Source organism: Microchirus variegatus (assembly GCF_963457635.1).
Source record: "Microchirus variegatus genome assembly, chromosome: 18".
NCBI lineage: Eukaryota > Metazoa > Chordata > Actinopteri > Pleuronectiformes > Soleidae > Microchirus > Microchirus variegatus.
The window spans coordinates 14,512,080-14,525,539 of NC_139819.1; the positions used below are offsets into that span (position 1 = coordinate 14,512,080).

The 13,460-nt window shown below is 40.1% G+C and overlaps 1 protein-coding gene across 1 annotated transcript in view; it reads left to right on the plus strand.

The window, feature by feature from the left end:
* adamts3 (ADAM metallopeptidase with thrombospondin type 1 motif, 3) overlaps positions 1-13,460 on the plus strand; it is a gene marked incomplete at its 5' end in the record, with an annotated part of 149,063 nt that overhangs the window by 6,297 nt on the left and 129,306 nt on the right. The window lies entirely within an intron of this gene.

The following is a 13,460-nucleotide window of genomic DNA, read 5'->3' on the forward strand; positions in this document are numbered from 1 at the left end:
ACTTCAGGAACACTTGCACAGCTGTGCTTGCATGTGAGTTCTCGAATGTTTTGTGTGGATGACTTCAGGTTTTGATTCCCCCTGCGGAGGCATGGCCAAAAGTTGCTCTGCGGGGATCGACATTAAAGCGCTTGGTATCATGGCAGCACATGTTAAAAGAGAATCTCACAGTCAGGCGTGAGAGTGTGGGGTTTTGACAGTTTAGCTGGCCAGCCAAAAAAAAGAAAAAAAAAAAAAAAAACGTATGATACTGCCCAGCATTTTTTAAAGAAGGCGGGCATAAAATGTTTTAAAATGTAACCGAAGCAGATATTGTTTGGGGTTTTGTTGGAAATTGAGTCAATCATGTGACGACTCAGATGGAAAATAAACAATATTTATTTGCAGATAAAACTGCGAGGAATATAAGGAGATTTTCTGCAACGACTCAGCCTCGAGTGTAGTGGTGATAACTATACAGTTAGACATTAAGTGAGAAGAATAAATGTATAAATAATAAAACACGTCAAATGCACAAATTGACGTTCTTAAAAGTAATTGTCATCTCTGATTCCTGCTTTTAAAAACTAGCTCACAAACAATGTAATGATTTAAAAAAACAAAAAACAAACAAAAAAAAAAAACATTTCTGATATTAAAGTCAGAATTTCGTTTCAAAAAAGACACACATGTGGCCCTAATCCTCTTCCGTAGGAACATAAAGCCCAAGGCTTAAGTTTGAATGATTTTTCTTTGAATCAAGGTTTCTGAGGTACAACTGCTGACATCTGACAGGGAGGTTATATAAAGGGCAATGTAAGGATATGGTATATTGCCTTAAGGTGTATATGTAATAAGTGTCAAAGGAATATGAACTAAGGATGGGAATTTCACGACATTTTGAGAGTGTCGATTGTTGAGGTCCACGTGTCGAGGTCTCACCTTTTCGTGCACAGCTTCCTTAACTTTACGTGTTTGTGACACTTCGACTTATTTTATAGGGCTGTAAAGTCAAAGTCCACTGGTCGACTAATTGGTCGACACGCTCTGGCTCGACTAAAATTGTCATTGGTCGACTAATTATTTTTTTTTATTATAAAAAATAGCCGCTATCGCAAAGCACCCCCCCCGCCCCCCGATTAGTCGATTTTTAGTAGAAATTTTAGGTCTTTAGTCGACTAAGAGTTTCTTTGGTTGATTATAGCCTTATTTTTTTTTGTTGAGGTACGCACGTGTCGATTGTCGAACGTTTTGTCCACAAAAAAAGTCCCATCCCTAATATGAACATTGTCTAAATATGGAAATTATATAATCTCTTGTGTAGTTATTATAGAATAACATTTAATATGACTGAGTTTCATTTTTTCAACATTAAATGAAGGACAATATAGTGAAGTATTTAGTTCAATGTTGCTCAATATCAAACTGTCCATGTAATTGATGTTCAATTTGGTATTCGTGCACGAGTGAAATCCTAAATATAACCTTACAAAGGCAGTGTCAACTACACAAACAAAGATAATAGCAGTCCTCTGCACTACAAGATGTGGCCATTTCCTTTAATTGGAGGGAGAGGAAGCACTTTGTCACTTTGTCACAGATTTTTTTTTTTTCTCTCCCCGAGACATTAATAGTTGAACCTCTCAGGAGTCATCCTTGAGAGGGGGCCACACAGGATGTGAGAGTTTTACTTTGTAAAAACTTTTGTGGCAGGATATCACTTTGAAGATGCCAAAAGCTATCATAGGTCAGATGCTTTTCCCAATGGAAGGAGGATTTGATTTGGCTGCTGTTGTGGAGCTTGTCCGGTGCTTTTTTGTCTTCTTTTACTGTCATTAAGGGACTTGAGTAGCACTGTTGTCAGAAAGTCCCTTTTCCCCCTTTTCAGTGAAGAGAAAAATTAGTGCTCTGTATACTGTCAGATGTGTTTAATACCCAGTGCAGCAGGGAGCTGCATATTTTTAAGTGATGTAATTCAGTGAAATCCAGTAAAGAGCCGTATATTTTCCTGTTTTAATAACCTATTAAAAATGTTATGATAAGGATTTAGTTACTTTTAGTTGTTAAGTTGCATATGACAGCAAAAAAAATAATGCCTACCCACTTCCCAAGACCATAGGATGCCCCTCAGGGAACAGAAAAGGCTTGGTTTGTCCATTATGGATGAGACGTGCACATAAATGGCAACAAAAACACAACAGTGCTTAGTTTCAGATGATATACACCCATTAAAACACGGTTGAATTGTGTGTCCGATCTGGCGTCAGAGCTGACGCATATCCATTCTAGTTCATGTGTCAAAGGTCACTGGTTGTGAATGTCTGCGTAGTGGCTGCGTGTCGGTACCGCTCAGTTGAACTGGTGTGCTAATTACGTCACTTCCAGGTATTGGCCAATCACAAGACAGTTGAGAAGGCTCTACGCTGGCTGGCCAATCACAACAGTTCTGTCTTCTGGGTGTGAGATTTCAGGCTGAAACAGTGTGACTGAGGAGAGCTTCAGTGAGGAGAGATTTCTCTCAGCTCATTTACTAGGAGGTTTGACCATAAAAACAAATTAATGTATGTAAGTAGACCTCCATTACTAACATAAATGTGTGATAGGACCACTCTATGTGAGCTTTAATTCTCATATTATTATGATAAAAGTATGACCAATTAAAAAATTCGGACCGAATAAAATAATTGGCTGAGCTACCTGTCTGTCTTCTGTTGCGCCGATCGCTGTCACAGCTTTCGAGTCGCACGCATCTCTGACAGACCAGTGTTGCCAACATGGCGACTTTGTCGCTTAATCTGGTGACCTTTTGTGGTGTTTGGAGACTCTCACGTGCAGTAACTGTGCTCAGCAAGCAGCGCGCGTTACCGGGATCACCTCCAAAAGCACGTTCAGTGTATTTCTGTGCGAGAAGTACAGCGAGAAAACCTAGTCTCAAGACTCCAGCTGTGCAGCTGTCCGTAAGCATGCAGATGTGAGACACAAGCAGTGTAAATCGGTGGAGCTGTGCGGATCAGAGCACAGCGCGTCCATTCTACAACCTGTGTATTTTGGGGGTTAAACATATCTAGGATATGTTGGGACACATTTTCTTGGGTTGGAACAGGTATCTAACCTGTGATTTATGATACTATCATTTGATGTCAGGTTTTCTGTTCTTCTGGCTCCTCTCTGTCAAACAGAACATGACCATCTTTTGTGGTGTTGGGAGCCTGGATGTAAAACATGCAGGACTGCATAACTTCGACATCAAACACTCCCCAAACCAGTGGTTGCTGATGAAAAAGCAATGCCGTTGTGGGCCAGTGGTCTTTGATCTCAAGTGGTAGCTGGAGCCCTCACTCGGTGTGTGTGTGTTTTACTGTTTCTTAATTATAGCCAGGTCTGCTGTGTAGAGGTCTTCACAGCAACAGGCAGACAAACATCCAGCCTGGCTGCTGAATAATTACCAGGCAGATATGTCCTCTGCTTCACTAGCAGCAGCAGCAGCAGCAGCAGTAGTGTGGGGGTGAGATGAGGGTCATCTTTGCTGCCCTGTGTGGGAGAGACCCTTCACATTGCATGTTATAGAAGCAACCACTGAGAGGGATGCCTTGATAAACAGTGATCATGAACAGTGATGTGGTCTGTTTTCTGACTCCTTAATGCATGGTTCAGAAATGGTCACATCCAAACATGGTGCAAAGTACATTAAAAGTAGAGGAGGCTCATGAACTATATATAAAAAAAAAGTATAGCGGTGGTATACAGTATAATGCAATATGTTGAACAACACATCCATGTTATGGACCCATGCAACCCCTATATTGGCTGCATTCACGTCTATCTTTGACATTTGAATGAAAAGGAGGAATGCTGATCCTTAGGTCTTGGTTGAAGCCTTGTCCATCAGCTTTAATTAAGACCAGTCTGATACATTGTATGCCCCATACCCTTGTTTTGCATATTATACATTTTTTTTCCCCACACTTTGTTTACTGAATTTCCCATACACACATACACACACACACCCAAAAGGAACTGTCACGGTGTAGAAACCAAGCAGTGCAGATGGTGCAAAGCAGAACCGATACATTAAAGGTAAGGGAAATAAAGTAAAATAATGATTTGAAGAGAAATATATATGCATATTTGCGTATGGCTGCAGAGTCACCAACAGATGCATAAAGAGACTTAAGGATTTGTACTGTGCTGTAATTGGTATGAAAAGACAAACAAAAATAAAACAAAAAAAACTGGTAAAACACAGACAAGCACACAAACAATGCTAACAATATTAGGATGAGAGGCCCTTTTCCACTATGGTCCCAGCTCGCCGGGCCTAACCTCGGCACGGCGCGGTTCAGGTTTAGGTTGGTTTTGCACTACAAAAAAATAGTACCTACTCAACGTGGACAGAGTATTCACTGCATGGCTGCATGAAACCGCTTTGAATTAGTTTTACACACGTGACACACAAATGAGTTGTAAAGCAGTCATTTTCAGTGTAACTGAATCATTAGAATCAGTTCATTAAAAAAATATTTGTTCAGTACTTCCTCCATGACCAGAGCACAGACTGAAATACAGCAACAGGGTTTGTGATACCACTCGCCGGTCGTGATCAGCACCATGCTCCTCTGTTAAATATTGAGATGTTAGACATTTCCCTGGTAATTTTTAGGATTGTTAAGTCTTTTTAACTGATCTACAGTTTGGCATTGTTCGGCATTGTTCGGCTTGATTCTTGTGTCGGATCGCCTCAGCTAGCTTGGAAACTTGCCAGAGCAGGTACTAAAAAACGTACTATGCAAGTGTAAACACAACTCCCCCCCCCCCCCCCCCCCCCCGAACCCCATCCCCTCCGTAACAAATGTCAAGAGGAATAAATACTGTACATTTAAGATGAAAGTCTAAAGTTTTGGGACTTTCTTTTGAACCTTTTCACTCTTATGTAGAACATATGGGCCTCCTAAAGGCGTTCGCTTCTGTTTACAGGATGTAATGACAGTGTTTTATTCCTCAAACGCACCTGGACGGTCTGCAGGTTTCAATAAAGGGATAGATGGCAGTTTTAAAAGTACAGTGTGTCCATCGTAAACCATGAGAAGAAGGGTGGGGATGCAGGCCCAGCTGATGATTGGTTGGTTTTGCCAGTTTTTAGTTTTTTGTTGTTGTTGTTCATGAGGATGAGATGTGCAGCACCTTTAAAACATTTTAAACCGTAAGGATTAGAACAATGAAGCAATGCAACTGATCTCGAGATGTCAGCAGTGTGCATCTGTACTAGATCGTTCACGCCGTCCTCCCACAACATTGCGACTCTTATAGATCTGACCTCCCTCTTTTTTTGTGCTTTATTGTTTGCTTCAAAAAGGGATTAAATGCTTTACCTTAAGCGACAATGGCTCCAGCCTTCAAATCCTGTCAATGGTCAAAAAAACATTTAAGAAAAGTGTTGCATGGTGTGGTGCCGGATTATTATTTATTTTAGATGAGTTTCATAATGCCCTCGACTAGATACTGGTTATTTTTTTACACATGAGTACATGGTTTTTAATAAACACCGATCATCTTTTATTGTTTTACTAAAAGACATAGTATTGTCCCTTTAAATGCTGTATTCCCTGCTGTAATGCTGTATTTGCTTTAAAAGAGCTTGATACTGTGCCAGTCATTCTGTCACAGTTTATCAACATAACGTACAAAGGGGGTGAGCAGAGGAGCAGTTCTTTGTTGTCAATTTCAGCCTCTCCTCTAGATGGCACTATAAACTACTTACTTCACCTTTAAGACAGCGGTGGAAAAAATTACTAAAATATTGTACTCAAGTAAAAGTACCAATACTTTCATGAAATATTACTCAAGTAGAAGTAAAAGTAGTCATCTGAGAATGTACTCAAGTAGAAGTAAAAAGTAAGTACAAGTAGTAACTTTAAGTAAAAGTTAATTGGTTACTTTGCCTGGGGTGTGAGTGTAGTAGAAATATGAAATGGGAGTCAGAAAATCCTGATTTTAAATTGTACTTAAAAAACACAAAATACACTAAAAAAAAGTATTCAATACAGTAACTTTAGTAAATGTATTTTGTTACTTTCCATCCTTTAGAAATGTTTAATACAGCTGCAGAGCTTTTCTGTGCGTCCGCTAGAGTTAGAGCAGGTGCAGTTACTTATGAGTGCACTGATGTTTTTTTTTGTTACAGCGTTTGAGCAGGAGTTATGTTAACTACTGTACAGCCATCATTTTAGACATGCCTGAAAATCCTAAACCAAAGACAGGGGAGAAATAGTTTTCAGTCTTAAATGGAATTCTTAGGACATACTTTTGAAGAGTGAGGAGGTGTGTGTGCGTCACAGACGCTGTTAGAACAGAAACTCACCGCAATTAACTGCTCTCTCTCATTTCATTAAGCATTCATTTCCAGTTTTAGTTATAAACATCAAAAAGACCATGTTCAGTATACAGTTCTCTGTGACACCTCTGTAAAAACTAGAACTGCAACTAACGATTATTTTCGTAATCGATTAATCTGTTGATTATTTTCTCGATTAATCGATGAATCGGTTGGTCCATAAAAAGTCAGAAAATGTTAAAAAACGTTGATTAGTGTTTGTCAAACCTGGAAATAACGATGTCCTTGAATGTCTTGTTTTGTCCACAAACCAAAATGATTCAGTTTTAATGATTTCTTTGTTAGGTGGAGCAAAGAAACAAAGAAAATATTCACATTTAAGAAGCTAAAACAATCAGAAATCTGGTTTTAATCATGAAAAAAGCTTCAAACCAATTAATTTAGTAATCGATTAATAATTTATTCATCGATTAATAATTGATTCATCGATTAATAATCGATTTATCGATTAATAATCGATTCAGCTCTAGTAAAATCCCTGGTTGAGATTAATGTGTTTTGCATCTCATTGTCTATGGAGAGCAGTGAGGAGGTGCTGAACCCAATAGGTAAATGGTATCATCCACTCCTGTAATCCACTGAGCTCTGCAACCCACTTTGGTGTCGCGTCCCACCATTTGAGAATCACTGCTCTGTAGTACTGACTGGTACCATTTTTCTCAGTATCTTTTTATGGTGGAGATCTTGCATTCATGTGAAGAAATTGCTTTACGTGCCATTTGGCTATCAAAAATACTTTTGACTTTATTGACTGGTTGGTCAATGCCTCGAAGGTTGAAGCTGAATTTACTTTTTTTTTTTTCTTTCTCCAGTGGATAAAGTCTGTCTGTGTTTTTGGATCAAACAGACTCCCTATTATTGTTGTTCTTTTGGCGCTATTTCACGATACAGTTCGAGCACGATTTGGCTCTGCATTGCTTGACTCTACACGGATTTGGAATCAAGCACTTCATTTTCCATTACTCCATAGAACCTAGTCAAAGTGGGGACGGGGTCGTCACACCACTGCTGCGCGAAACTGCCATGATGTTTTTTTTATATACGATGCAAACTAGTGATGAGCAAATCATTTGTTTACAGTGTACTGAATCATTAGAATCAGCTCAATTTAAAATGATTAGTTCAGTAATTCCTGCAGGACAGAGTGGCTGAACTAACATACTGAATACTAAAATAGAACTGAGATTGGGTTCACGATCGCTGGCTTTTAGCAGTGCTGCAACTAAATGCACCAGACTCCTCTGTTTAATATCGACATTTTAGACATTTCCTTGCTTAATTTTGGAGATTACCGCAGGCTTTCAGGATTTTAAAGTACACTCAACAAAAATATAAACGCACTAAGAAAAACTTGTAGTTATTGTTATGTGACAAAACAGAGTAACTATCCAAAAATAACAGTACAACTTTGTCAATAAAGTGGCTTTAGTTTGCGAGCATTAGGATCAATTTCAAAACAAAAGTCCTGGAGTAATGGCAGGAAGAACACAATGGGGGTCGATGATCCAAGTTCACAAACTTCAATAACGTGTGTGTCGACCATTAGCCTCACGCAGAGCGGTACACCGGCGACACATGGACATCACCAGGTTGTCGATCGTGGCCTGGGGGATGTTGTCCCATTCGTCTTGCAGAGCCACTTGAAGTTGGCGTCCGTTCTGGGGAACTGGAACTGGAACTGGAACTAGAACCCGCTGGCGGATGCGCTTATCCAGAACATCCCAAAGGTGTTCGATAGGTGACATGTCTGGTGAATACGGCGTCATTCAGTTGTGTTGCCACAGCTGTAACGCTCAACCCAGCACTCAGCATGTTAATGGCACGCTCCCTCATGATTTGTGACATCTGTGGCATATTGACAAGTGACAAAAGTCCACATTTTGGTGTGCCCTTTTATTGACCAGACCATAAGGAGTGTCTGTGTACTGGTCACACATATTGACCACCACTCTGCCATCCTTTATGACTCTGGTGAGTTGAAATACTCAATCTGAGATTGTAGTCAATAGGAGTGGCCAAGTGACACTGGACTACTGGGTTTGAGCGAAACAAATCATTCCGTAAACAAATGCATCAATGCATTTTGTTCACCATTTCAAGTTTGTGCATTTATATTTTTGTTCAGTATATTTTTTAACTGATGTACAGTTCTGCATTGTTCACTCTCTGCTAATCAATCTGTCGACACTTAAGTTTTGGCTCAGCTCGCTTGGAACTTTGCCAGAGCAGGAATCAAGAAAACAAAAAAAAACACCAGGTATACTATCCCTGATGGAAAAAACAAAACAATTAGAATCGAGCAGAGTCATGCTAGAACTGTATAGTAGAAAAACATCTTTGCTCAGTACTGAAGAAACTTCCTTTTTTTTTTTTTTTTACCACATTTCTTTTTAATGGTGGGGGTGATGAGAAGCTGTCAAAACGTGTCCAACCCATTCTATAACAGCACATTCACTCTGACAGCCCACTGTCAGCTGATACTATGTTATACAGAAAACATCGGACACTGACGTTCAAGAGGTTTCACGGGAGGTATTTCAAAACACCATGGAAAAAGTAGAATACCAGGGTAATTTTCTTCGTGCAGAAGTCGGACAATTGCTTTACAAGCTGCGCAATGATCGTAGATATACTGTACATCTATATATGTTAACAAACGCTCCACAGCCGATTTATGTGACAAAATATAGTGCAGGCTTGGAAAAAAAGACATCCATTCTTTTTGTCAGTTCACTGCTCACAGATTTATGATTGTGCCACACATCGTGTGACTCAGATCTGATTGTTTCTTCCATATCCCGTGGATGGATCTGTAATTGTAGGACATCTGTATTTCATGTGAAAGGAAGACGACAAAAAAATCTGACTGCGCTCAGCTGCAGCGCGGAGGATGTCTGTGACAGGAATAACCGGCTTTTATGTCATCGTGACAAACAAACTCCAAGCTGTTTGGAAATGCCTGAACGCAACAGCTAAATACAGTTTCTGCCTCACTCATTTGTTTCCATGAACCGAGACAGCTGGAACAAAAAACCTCCTCTTACTGTGCGTTGGATGAATGACATTTTGTTTTTTCGACGAGGCTTTGGCAGATGCACCGACTGACAGATGCATACAAACACGGAGCTGACCTGAGAACAGCATAGAGTGAATGAATATGACTGCTGATGCTAACCTTTACCCCCCGACATTGGCTCTGTAAAACTTGGCCACCTTTTTAATGTGTGTCATGTTGCATATTCGGGGACTGCCGGCCAAAAAGAGTGAGGCACTGCTGTGTCTGTGGTGCGAGAGACTCGCAAGTGTAAACACGCAGCAGACCTGATGGGTAATGCATCAGTTAGCATATCCCTTTTTTTTTTAGAGCAAACTCTTCCCTGTTGGAAGACATTTTAACTGAAATGATCTCTGATTTCTTCCCTGTCAGTCCAACCAGGCAGAGCACTGTTGCCTCTTTAAACCTCTTGGCAAGACTTCCCCCCGAGGAGACTTTTAAAATGGCCAGATTCATGGGGAGTGACAACATTCAGTGGCCTAAACTTTTGGCCTCTGAGACATAAAAGTGCATTCTTGATGCACACGGCTCTTGACATAATCTTGGGCTGCAATGGAGGGAAATAAAGCTGAGAAAATATCCTTTTTGATTAGGAAAAGAAAGTGAGCCAGTTCCTTTTTTGCAGTGAACTGAAGTCGGGCACAAGCGTTTTATTCACTAATAGTTCTTAATGTTCCTTGTTGACTTAGCCAAGGCTTGTTGCAGCGGCTTGACCCCAGAGCTGTTTAGGTATATGGTTTGAGGTGCAGGAGTGGAGGCACACCAAGATATGCAAAGCAAAGCTATTTCTTTCCAACTTTTTGCCTCGGCAGTCCGAGAGTTCATTCCACTGTGTGCTGCAGAGGGGCTTTTATTGATATTTATGTTTCAACATTTTAATCATGACCTATATAAACTTGAGAGGAGCCCACATTTTCTGTTGTCCTTTCAGACAGACATTGAGAGCCATTCACCAGCGTGAGGTTTTATTTTGAGTCAAGTGTGGACGCCTCACCACCTCCTCAAAGCTGTCAGTAAATGTTTGCTCTTTTTGGTGAAGCGGCACAAAAAGACAGACCGAAAATAAATGTCCATATTGTTTCTCAAAGTGTAGCCTGCTCGCCCTTTCTCTGCCCTCAATATGTTTAATAGAAGCTCTTTGATTTTTAGTTAATCAACTTTAAACACTCTCTAAAATCCTTGAGAAGCAATACATTATCCTTAATTAAATTTAAGTCAACTATCCTGAAGATGACAATAATGTAATGTATTAATAAGTAATGTTTTTGTCATTGCCGCAGTGAATCGGTCACAAAAATAGTCTCCACTTCTTCTCCCAAGTGTTTGAAGACTTTCGTTTCCCCCGGCCCCACCCCCCCCCCCCCCCCCTTTGCAAATCCTGCGAAATTAAACGGTGTATTTTTTCCCCATAAAGTTCCTGAAAGACTGGGTATGAAAATGGCAGGTAATGATGACGAAGGTTTGCTCACATTTTTTGAAAGCAAACACACCTTTGAACAACACAGAGGGTGAAAGGTGGCAGTGTCCAGGCTGAATCCAGACCTTTTTTCACCGTTGCAGTACCTCAACTTTTTTTTTTTTTTTTTTTTTTTTAAATGAAAGCACGTTCATACCGACCTCCTTAAGAAGTTTAGACTGAAAGAGACTGTTTTTGAAAAACTGGAGCCCTTCAGCTGAATCCCATATGTTTTTGTTGGCAGACGAGTGCTGTCTGCTTGGCTGGGGCTAATGTTGGGGATATTAAACTGATGGAACACAGGACTCTTGATCCCTATTTTGAGGGTTGTGTTGAGGTACAAACTGGCTGAGCCTTTATCAGACACCTGCCATTCTCTCCTCTGATACTGGTTATCACTGATGACAATGTGGCACAGTGGAGATAAGAGATGCTTTTTTTTTTTACACTTTCATGGCTGATTAAATGCCCAAATGTTTTAGTCTTTTTCAGCTTTTAGACTAATGAGGCTGATGCCAGAAAACTCTCCACAAGGTGGTGTATGTTTCTTTTGTGTATGTAATTGAATCAAACAAAAAACTGTCTGGATAATCACTTTTAATCAGTATGTGATTACAGAATGTGCAGTTCTGATAATCAGATTATCGTAGTGAAAAGTCATTTTCCGAAGCTGCTTAATAAGATATGAGACTGGGACTTGAACTAATCATGTTCCCATTATCCAATTATGCATTTAGTCACAAAAACATCAATAATTAGCAATATTCCATCATTTTCGGGAATATAATAACCAACCGATTACACCTGAAAAGTTGGACCTAGCAAATAATTGTCATCTTTTAAAAACTCGATCACCATAGCTGTAGGGGAGAATGGGGTACGGTGGGCATAAGGGTAAGTTGATCCAACCTCTGTTGCTAGGAAACCACACAAAAATGAGCATTAAATCAAATATTTAGACAGTGAAGGTAGGAGCGAAAAACATGTTTCACTTGTGAAAATGAATTTAGTCAATAATACCTTTCATGGGGATTGTGTTTAAAGCACAATGGATCGTTTTGAATTAGTTTTATACAACAGTTGGAGTATCTATGAGCATGAGGCTGAAAAGCTTACCATGATTGTGCACCATTTTAGCTGTTGGGGGCCAATCAAGTCAATATTGAGCCATTTTGGCCAGGGGGCAAATTGAGCCAGTGTATGACAGGCTAGGATCTAAGTAACTGCGGTAGAAAGATGAGATCATAACAAATACAAATAGAGTATGGTTTATATACTTATTTTGGATGTCTAAGTTTTTGTTAAAATTGTTTTAAATGCAATGATTATATAAAGCGTAGAAAGGAGGGAGGAGAAGAGGTGGGGCAAGTGATGGGGTTTTTTTGAGGAAGAGTAGGGAGTAGGCAGCTTCCTGTGGGCTTGACTCATAGGTTACATAGATTTAACAGTAACAGAACGGTCAAAAAACCTTTTTACACCCAACCTAGCACAGCTTTTAACGGACACGTCCACCAACCCAAAATGCTAGATATTTTCTAGTACTTATCTGCCTGTCCATCAAGAATTAACAGTACCCTATATCTAATAAAACGTATATATTCTATTCTAATATTTACTTACAGATGGAGATGGCCCAGCCTTCCCCATACATGGGACCATCTTTTTTTTGTAATGTGCTATATTATCAAAACTCATTCACATTGTTGCACAGTATTCTGGAATATATGCAATCATATTAGTTAGCAACACAACTATAATTGTCTTGATGTAGGGATCCTGAATATGAAAAGTGGCCCAACTTACTCCGCTCTCCCATTAAGAGAGATCAGACTATAGAAGTTAATCGGCATCTGACTGACGATCAATCCAAGCACTGCACTGCATAAAGGAAGTGAGTGCAAGGTGATGATGGAGGCTGTTTTCAAAATGAACCACATAAACTGCCTCATTGATTAAACAATAAAGCAGACACAGCCGTGAAGAGAAAGCAGCACTCAGTTTGGATCTGCACTATGTCAGCCATCAGCAGATCACTTGGGGTCAACAAAAAGTGTTGATTCTCCACCTTTACAATGGAGGTGAGGTCCACAAGGTGCTGCAGAAGAAACTGACCTGTAGACTGGGTTCAATAGTCAAATAGGCTAGATACTGTTCTCAGTGAGTCCTTAGAATGCAATAAAACATCCTTACTAATGGTCTGAGCTGCAGCTATTTTCTCTCAGGTGATACAGGCCTCAGCGCCTAACAGCAGAGGAGTCACTGTCGCAGAGTTTACTTTAAAACCATTATCATGAGCAGGGAAAGGTGACGGGAAACAGTGGCTAATGATAATGAGAGATCTTTGCCTTTAGTCATCAGTGAGGTTAATGATGGCACAAGCCGAAAACTGCTTGGAACATCTGGATTCCACATTTTTCTTCTAAGCGACATTTGTCGCTTCCTGTGAGCAGAGCCGACCCCAGCCAGAAGCAAACCAAGCACTCATGGACACTAGAGGGGACCCAAGAGCACAAGGCATTGTCCATGAGAAAGATGGAATCTCAATTGTCAGAGAGAAACACAGCTGCAGACAAGGAAAC